A 9,850-nucleotide genomic window follows, 5' to 3' on the forward strand; every position below is an offset into this window, starting at 1 on the left:
GCCCGACGAGATCATGACCCGGGCCGAAGTCGGACGTTTAACCGACTGAGCCACCCAGGCGCCCCAACTCATGATTAACTTTTAAAATGAGCTTATTCTAGGCACAGCCAGTGCCTGCTTTTGTGGATGGTATCTGTCAATGTTTGGTGTAACCTGAGAAGGGCTCCCAGTGACATGATGTATATGGGAAGATAAAACTCTGCCAGCTACAGATTTCCAAAGCATCATCCTCTTTGCACATTGTGAGTGTTTATTTAAGTCTGGTTATGGGATTTTGAGTGCTCTCCGTGTATTTTCCTTGACACTTTCTGCTAAAACTAGCTCACTAAACAGAGAAGATATGTGATTTTTGTTAGCCTTTTCCCTTCCACTAGCAGGAAGGGTCCTGGGGCAGAATGCCCACAAAGGAACTCATTCAGATGCGTGCCCACTGTGACCCTTAGCCATGGCTTCATGAGTGGCCCTCATAGTGTCCTGACCAGGCTCCACTGGGTAGGGCAGCAGGTCTGAGACAACCCAAAGCTGCTCACAAATGCTGACGTACATTCTTGTAAAGTTAACAAACATTAAGCAAATTCAAAGTGGCCCCCTATTCCCCAGCTTATTTTACTTATTTGGTGGAAAACATAACCCACTTAAGTGACCATCTGCTTGATTTCTTCCTTTTGCTCCTCCAGATGGACTGTCCATCTTTCGTTACCTCATTCTGGGCATTAAGAGGTGGACCCTCATGGACCGCATGGATGGGTTTCCTTATTCTCTGGTTGCTATTTGGAAGCAGTCAGTGGAAGCATCATGAGGAGGCTGGGAGTTGGGAGCAGAGTGAGCTCAGGGTTCCCTCCTGACGGGTGGCCTTGGGTTGGCTGTATCCTCCCCTGGGGCCAACATATAGGGCCCTCTACCCCAGAGACAGAATTTGTGCTCGGGACCCAAGAGGTGTAGGTGGGAGTGGCCATTCCTTTTTATACCAATTAACCCACTGGAAGAATCTGTTTCTTTTCTCCCAGGGCCCTGGATCCACAGGTTTGGAAGTCTAGTGCCCAAGGAATGGAAATTGTTGTCAAATGATGAGGTCATTATTCCTTTGAACTTCAACTCTCACTGGCCGACATTCAGTGGAAATCACAACAAAGATGTCCATTAGTGTAGTCCGTGGGCGTTAGCCTCCTAGAGCACAGAGCAGGGTAAAGAAATGAGGAAAATCAGTGCTAAGGGGAATACAGAAGGCATTCAACGAAGTCCACCCTTTATGCCCCTCAGCACCCACTCCTGTCCTTTGACCGGGAGAGATATCAGATATCAGTGCCCCCAAAGACAGGGATACACAAAGTCTTAGGTGAAAGTCTATCTTCTCAGTCTCCTGGTGAAGATCACGAGAAGCCAATTTCTAGCAACCTTACGCAGAAGGAGGCAGATCATGTTTTCAGGCAGTAAAGGTGTCAGACCACATTTGCTGAATGAAATCACAGCTGTGTGCATCACTGTGTGTAATACGCTTCAGAGGATTTCATTCCAGCATCTGCATTTGGGTAAAAGAGACATAAAGCAAGTCCTGAGTATTTGTGCCACTCTCTGTAACACTTGGTGTCTGTCCTCCACAGGGGAAAAGCCACACTCAGCCCAAGAAGCTGCTTTGAGCTCTCCAAGCATGAATGTTTCCTCTAACTTGGCTGATGGAGTCCGTGGGAATTGGGAGCAAAAAAAGGTTCTGTTTTGTAAAAGAAGCAAAGGTTGTGTGAGAGGAAGGGAGAAAAGTGATCAAGACAGAACCGGTTCCAGGTCTTTCTAACCATCAGATTGTCTAACCATCACCTGTTGTCTGTAAGTGTTCAATATTACGCAGTGATTTTTAACATTCTAAGATGCGTGAGTTCTTTTTAAACTACATTTTAAAACAAAATTCAAAAGCAATACAAGATTTCTATGAGACAGTTAGGGCTGAGCCCGTTCTCGGGGCTGAACATGAAGAAGACCCGATACAAAACAGTTAACGTGGATTTCCAGGTGTGCCTGGAAATTTTTAGAATTGAGATTCTACCAGGTGGCTCTGAGGTAATGGACATCAAAGTTCCCACAATACTAGGATGTGTGGGCAACTGGTAACGGATACCGTAACTTTGAAAATCGTGATTCTGAACATATTCTTAGACTTTATTCAGCATTAATTTGATAACATAATGTTGGTCCCATTATTTAAGGTCACTGTGACTTGCCCTCCTTGTGGCAGTACCAGGATATAGCTGAACTTGGTTCTAGCCCGGCGGGACAGGATGGCCGAGCTGCCAGCGCGTGCCACGATCAAGGTTGGCTGCTCCAGTCTGACCTCCACAAGGCTGCTTGGAGGAAGCTCCTGAGGCTCCAGGCCACCCCCCCACACTGGGTACAGGGGAGGGGGTCCAGACTTACCGGGAAACAGGAGGGCGCACAGGATTGCAAGGAGACCCGGCTTGGCTCCAAGTCCTGGCAGGTGGACAGAAGCCCAGGGTGACATAGTGGCTGCACCTGCTGGGAGGAGACCACCTGGGTGAGTGGCAGAGGTCAGGAGAGGGTCTGAGCTGCTGCTTCCAGGTGGTGCCAGCAGATACTGGTGAGAGAAAGGAGAGAGAGTGGGAGGGAGGGGGAAGAGAGCAGGGGCGGTGCAGACCAGGGGGCGGGACCAGGTCCTGCGGTTCCAGGGTCAGATCCTCAGAAATGGTAAAGGCGGGGCCTTGTGAAGGGTCAGCTGAGGAACGCATCTGAAATGAAATTTAAAGAAATAAAGGGAGCATTGACTTCCTACTGAAATCAAGGCTCCATTTCAGCTATGCCAAGTATACCAGGGCCCCCTGGATACATTTATGGTAATTAGTTATGCTAATTATAGGCTGACAGCCTGGAGGGAGAGGGCAGTGGGGATGGCCAGAAAGGGCACTTGGCTGGGCCGGAGGCTTGGGTCCTTCAGCACCCATGACCAGACCCAGCTCCTGAGCAACTCCTCTTGGTAAAAACTGAAAGGCAGACATACTCAACTATAATCAAGATTCAAGTCTCAAGTGTCCCCAGATGCAGGCTGTAATGTTGTGCTGAGTTGGTGAAGAGTTGAGTAGAATACTCTGCTAAAAGAATATTTCAGGGCCATCATTCAGACCCTCAAGCAGGTGTCTGGGCAGCTGTGCTAAAAATGTTAAGTGGAAAAGAGAGTGACAGTGGGGGAGACACATACACAGCAAAATGGCAGGTGATAAAAGTCTCCATATTAGGTAAGCAATGTAGGTGGGGAGAAATCAGGTGAACTCTTTTCTTCCTACTTTCTCTATTTTTTACATGGTCACCAATAAGGAAATCTTACTTTGGGGGAGAAAATCCACAACCATCTATTGATTTATGAAAATAAATTTTATTTCACATGGTCCGCATTTAAAACTCTGTTTCTATCAATTATGGTTATCAGTGTTATTCAAATACTGCTCAGATTAAAGGTTCAAAACTGTTGGCCAGGACTCTTTAATAAAGCCTGTCCCAAATCTCCAGACAAGGACTCCCCTGAATGTGTCAAATGACAAAAGTAAAACAATTTATCTTGTAGAGTGTGATGTCTTTTATTCAAAGGAATAATCCATGGATTGGGGCTTTCAGTGCCTCACACACAGCAGAGCACGCTTCCCCAGGGATTATGGGCAAGAAGGAGTTTTATGAGCCTTAGATTTTCGATTCTTGGTGTTTGGGCACTGGCTGGCTGGGATAAATGGTGTTTCTGGTCAAGGGAAGCATTTACTGGGATGGGAAAGGTACCTAAGTCTCGGTTTGACTACATGGCACCCTGTGCTGGAGGGGCTCCATCTTGGGCTCAAAAATGTATGTCAACAAGTGACAATGGCTTTCCTTTCCTCTACCTCTCTTCTTGCTGTGGTGCATCTGTGCTCTTCTGTAAGTGGCACTAAAGGATCACATTTCTCCAACAGTGACACATGTTTAAAAAATAATAGAGGGAAACTCTTGAGCAGGGCAGAAAGAGTAGTCAAAGCTTTCACCCAACCCTCATGAGGAGAGTGGAGGGTTCTGATCAGGACCCCGCTGTCGCCAGGAAGAGAGAAACTGGGCAGCACTTGAGGGAGCAGGACGTCCTGTCCCCCCAGGCCATCCCGCTGCTGCATGGTGCTCTAATGGCCCCAGACCTCAGCCCCAGGGGAGAGGCGGCTGGGTCACAGCAGGTGTGGACTCAGGCAGACCCTGTGCAGAGGGCCAGGTGCTGAAGCTTGGGCCTGCTCGGTTAACCTCCGAGAGGCTGGCATGCTCGTCTCACCTGGGGCAGCTCCCCTCCGCCCAGCAGAGAGTCTGAGATCTCGTCCAGTGTGACCACTTCCCTTGGTCACGTGGAATAAATGGATGCAGACATGATGTCAACTTTCGGTGAATGGGACAAGCCCGAAAGCCCAAAAGAGGAAAGACATTGATATATTTTGATGAGTGGACTGTCCATAAAATATTTTCTTCAATCTTCCACTTATACTTTTATAACACTGTGTGTTGAATACAATTTTTTAAAAAAAATCATGTCTTTTCTTAGATGAGTAACCTCTTTTTATTTTTCTTAATGTTTTTATTTATTTTTGAGACAGAGAGAGACAGAGCATGCACAGGCGAGGGGCAGACAGAGAGGGAGACACAGAATCTGAAGCAGGCTCCAGGCTCTGAGCCGTCAGCACAGAGCCTGACACGGGGCTCAAACTCACGGACTGTGAGATCATGACCTGAGCTGAAGTCGGACGCTTAACCGACTGAGCCACCCAGGTGCCCCAAGATGAGTAACTTCTCTTTAAAAACCAAGCCCTGAGCAGCGTGCTAGAGAGTCCTACTTTGCTATGAAAGCCCAGAAGCTTAGACACTTAACGATGAATAGTGTAGGGGCCCAAGGCAAGCTTCCCCTGACGGCATAAATATTATTTTGCCATAAAGATGATTTTGAATTAAAGGTAATAAAACCCACCAGATGCAGGAAAATCTCTGTGCCTCGCCCTCAACTACAGCAAATTACACTGGAAAGGGGAGCCTGTGCCAGCAAGAGAGCTATTAACAGAGACTCCCCTTTACCTAAGGAACTTACCTGCATGATTGGGCAAGCTTTTTCTTCCAAACAGCTCCTCTCACCTTCCCGCTCCTGGCCCCTTTGTGTCCTCTGCTCTCCTTAGCTCCCCTAAGCTTCTTGTTGTCTCATTGTCTTTGGAATTTCCCTATGCTTATGCCTACTAAATTTGATTTTCTCCTATCAATCTGTCTCATCACTTTGATTCCAAGTCCAGCTAGAAGGACCAACAGGCAGAGGAAGGTCTTCCTTCCTGGCCAAAGAAAGCATTCGTTCCTGAGGTTTCATTGCTCCTCGTCATTAAAGATGAGAAAATAGCTCCCCGGTGCAGGTGGCCCATTCAATATCACAGGACCATGAGCAGCTGAGGCAGGATTCAGACACCCCCTCCCTCCTCTCTATGGTGGGCACTTCTCATTGAGTGGACCTGTCATTTGTCATATCAAAACCAATAACTGCATCAGAGCACCCACTACGTGTGAGGCACGGGACCAGGCCCCTTAGAAACGTTAACCTCAGTTTCGGCATCCTTGGAAATAATACAGTTCTATGCGGCACACATTAGTGTTCTCAGTCTACAAATCATGGCCGTCAGGCTCCTTGGACGTTCCTCACATTGGACTCCTTTAAATAGCTGAGCAAACGTGCTAATCATTGACCGACCTTATTAGAAAAACATTAGGATCAGTTAGGTTGGTCTGCATTTGACTCTCTCTCCTCCAAGGTAAATGGATGTGTGTGTGTGTGTGTGTGTGTGTGTGTAGCACATTAATTTGAGAGAAAATTTTATGGCTCCTCAAGTGAAAAAGTAGCCTCGCATAGATTCATCAGATTTAATGGAAAAAAAAAGTGCAAAGTGCTACGCAATATTTGGACATAAACCACATAGTTATTTTTAAGCTACATAATTATTTGTTGTTTATCTGAAATTCAGGCAAATGCGAGCAAATCCACAATGAGCCATCATCTCCCACCGGTAATAATGACAATTAGCAAAAAAAGAGTACAATAACAGGTGTCATCACCGAAGCCAGGAAGGGAGGAAGGGCAGGGACTCTGGCTGACCATCCTCTGCTCAGAGACCACGTGCAGGGGACACCAGACTGTCACAGGTGCAGCTCCGAGAGCAGACCGTCCCAGGCAAGAACACGTGTCTGCAGTCCCGGAAAATCCCTGCTGGGCCAGATGGGGCATGGTTTCAAAATCAAGAATGTATGCATCTGCCAGCACACAAGAGCAGAAAGAGAATTCTGAAAACAAAATGCAACAAGAGAAATTCCTCCACCAGAATGTTCAAGAAAAACGATGGAGCTACAGCCCTGAAACGAACATAGTATTAGTACTAGATTTTATTCGGTCAGCAAAACTTACCTTAAGAGGGGCTGAGGGAGCGAAAGAGAGAGAGAGCATTTCTTTTAAGCTCTAAAGAGTAGGGGTCATGGGGAAATTTTCAGGAAGATTGCAGAACTCTGGAATAACTCTCACGTGCCAGTAAGCAAAGAGCGTGAGCTGTTCTTGAAGCACAATCATTCAGTTAACAGTACTGGACCTCAGAACCTGAAGAAATTTCCTCTAGCACTTGTGAATTAACAGTTGATTGCCTTCTGTGAGAGACTGTTTTAAAAGATCATAACAGAAATCACTGCCTGTTAAATAATAACAAATACACTTTATTGAACATCAAACATTGTACATATTGATTCTGTCGTTGCAAGTGAAACGTAGGTGTTATTCATCCCATGCTACAGATGAAACAGAGGATCAGGGAAGTTAAGTAACTTCCTGGAGATTGCCTGGCTAAGAGAGAGCACTTCAGTTCTGCCAGGCTCTCAAAGCCTGTGCCCTAAGTAACCTAAGTAACCCACTCGGATGTTTGTATTTCAGGGATTCATTTCTGTCCTCATTTTGCTGTTGCTGTGAATGCAAAGGGTCATCTTGTCATACTTCGCATTCCTTTTCTATAATGTGCTTCCTGAGGTTACACACTACAGTAGTTCGTGTTATTTATGTTGCCTTCTAGCACTTCCTGCTGGCCATTGCAGGTATGTCCTACACCTTATGCTCATTGGAGCCCAGGTAAGTGAAGTCTACTACAGCAAATAACTCAGATTAGTGAGTGGAAGAGCCCAGAAAACCTAGGCAGGAAACCTGCTTTTCAATTGTGTACTCAGGTGTGCTTGGGAGTTTTAGGTCAGCATCTCCTCTTTGCAAGGTCCCTGTTTCCCCAGTCTTGAATGAGAGGATTGACTGGTATATTTGGGGTCTTATGTAGCTGTGAAAACTACAGAGAATTGCTCGCGAATAATGCCTGTTTACATCTATATAAATGGAATCGCATTCTTGTCAATCCATCTGTCCATCTGTCCATCCACTAGACTCACTGCTCCTCTGTGCTGCTCCTTCTGCCGCTGGTTGCAGCCACTGCATGAATCCCTCCACCGCCAGTGACAGTCACTCGTCCTGCTGCACATACTGGCTGTCATCAGCGAGGCTGGCACCCACACCTCAGGGTCTCTGCATGCTGAGAGTCGCGTTTCCCTGGGAACGTCATCCCGGGATTGCGGCTGCCAGGAAATACACATACACCTTGTCTCTAAATACTGTGCTTATTATCTGACATCATAGTTTTTACCAACCTGATGGCCACCAAACAGGATCACATCGTTTCAGCAGGTTATTGCCCTGGGCCGCTGATGAGGAAGCTGAGGGTCTCTGTTTATACCTGGCACCCACTAAAGTCTGTCCCTCGGACACTTGGCCGTCCGTGCCCTTTGGGCGCAGCAGAAAGGAGGCCGGTGGCAGAGGCTACAGCACCCAGAGGATCCAGGCTGCCCACGGCCGGGCCCACTTTTCCTGGCCGTGTGACCGGACCCGGTTCTCAATGCGCTGAATCTTAGCTTCCTCGTTTGCAAAAAGGGAAATCAGCAAATACTTTATTGGCTTATAAACTTTAAGTAATTTTTTGGTTTTAATTTTACATTTATTCATTTATTTTGAGACAGAGCCAGAGAGCAAGCGGGGGCAGGACAGAGAGAGAGGGAGAGAGAGAATCCCAAACAGGCTTCAAGCAGAGCCTGATACGGAGCTTAATCTCCTGAATCGTGACCTGAGCCAAAATCAAGGGTTGGTTGCTTAACCAACTGAGCCCCTCAGGCGCCCCTAAAATTTAAATAGTTTAATACAGGTAGAACACTTAGGAAAGTGTCAGGCAAATAAAGATGTTAGTTATAATTATATTTCCTATTAACAGTAATATATTATTCTTATAAAAACAAATATACATGAAGCAAATATTACTATAATATGTTACTACAACTATGTCATCCATACGAATAAAGATAAAATGTTATATATGTTAAATTATTAAAATTAATTAAGATTTTAGGAATCTTTATTAATTACTTGTTGATTTGAATGAATTTATCTCTTAGATATTTATCTTTTACGAGTTTTAACTTTCACAACTATTCTCAGCTAATCTATCAATGGTCTAAACTTTGTCTAAAGCACTTTCATTAATAGAGATTCTCAATTTTGTAGCCAGATTTTTTTTTTTACCACATACGTTGCATATTTGGAGTCCTGCTTAAGAAAACTTATCTTTCTGGGGTGCCTGGGTGGCTCAGTCGGTTAAGTGTCTGACTTCAGCTCAGGTCATGATCTCATGGTTCGTGGGTTCAAGCCCCACATCGGGCTCTGTGCTAACAGCTCAGAGCCTGCTTTGGATTCTGTGTGTGTGTGTGTCTCTCTCTCTGCCCCTCCCATACTCACACTCTGTCTCTGAAAAGTGAATAAATTTTTTAAAAATTAAAAAAAAACAACTTGTCTTCTCCAATATTATAAAAAGCCCTGTACCATTTCTTGTTATATTCAGTTTGAGATTTTCACCCACGCTGATCCTGGCATTAGTGTTTCTAGACTTCTGTGAACTCGTCAATCACTCGGCGTCTCCTGGCATTTCCGTAGAAGATCCCTGCACCATATTCAGAAATAAGTTGGTAGAGACGTTTTCAGTTACTGGGAAAATGACAAACTAAGTTGTACTGTTTCTACACTGAATACAATAAGAAAACTGAATGGGCACTGGTGGAGAAAAGTCATGATGTTCACTCCTGATGAGCTGATGTTGAGTACTGACTTATGTAGGGAAAAAAGTTAATAAAATGAAACATACTGAGAATTCTCTTGTATAGACATTAGACCAATGACTGGACTTTTCTGTTCTATATGATCTATTAATTTTGTATACCTATAACTATAAACATGTCAGTAAGAAAAGTAACGAGATGCAGCTCGTGTAAGAAGACATTGCTGATTTTGAAGGTTGTCAGATGTTTGATGATACACCGACGTTAGTACTACATTGCATTTAATGTCAGACTGTAAATTTCATTAGTGTCAGAATTAAAATGCCTCCTCCTCCAGGGAGCTCACCTGGCTGGGGTGTGTGTGTGTGTGTGTGTGTGTGTGGCAGTTTGCTAACAATGCTGACCCTGCACTGGGTTAATACTTCCTGAGCTTGACACCCATGTCCCCTGACCTCCATTCTGTCAGTCAAGGCTACTGTGGGCATCACACTGGTCAGCTGTCACATTGCTAGGATCCTAGTTGGGGGAAGGAAGGACAAGGCCCAGGTCCCCTGGGATTCTCTCTGGGCTCCCCAACCACCAGGGGGAGCCCTGGCTCTGTATGCCAGGGGTCCCTCCTGTGGGGAGAGGTCTTTGCAGGTTGGACCTTGTGGGGGACAAACCTGAGTGTCCCAGCACACCAGCCTGCTAGACCGAGGGA

General features: G+C 45.7%; 1 long non-coding RNA gene across 1 annotated transcript; it reads right to left on the reverse strand.

The window, feature by feature from the left end:
• Window positions 1–229: 229 nt before the first annotated feature.
• On the reverse strand, window positions 230–2,608 carry LOC121024695 (uncharacterized). Its single transcript, XR_005787793.1, has 2 exons — window positions 2,407–2,608; window positions 230–1,519 (listed from the first exon to the last, which is right to left on the reverse strand). It is a non-coding gene; the product is annotated as an uncharacterized LOC121024695 (long non-coding RNA).
• Between the last annotated feature and the right edge of the window lie 7,242 nt (window positions 2,609–9,850).

This window comes from Herpailurus yagouaroundi, unplaced genomic scaffold, assembly GCF_014898765.1.
Source record: "Herpailurus yagouaroundi ecotype Mexico unplaced genomic scaffold, PumYag 66866, whole genome shotgun sequence".
Lineage (NCBI taxonomy): Eukaryota > Metazoa > Chordata > Mammalia > Carnivora > Felidae > Herpailurus > Herpailurus yagouaroundi.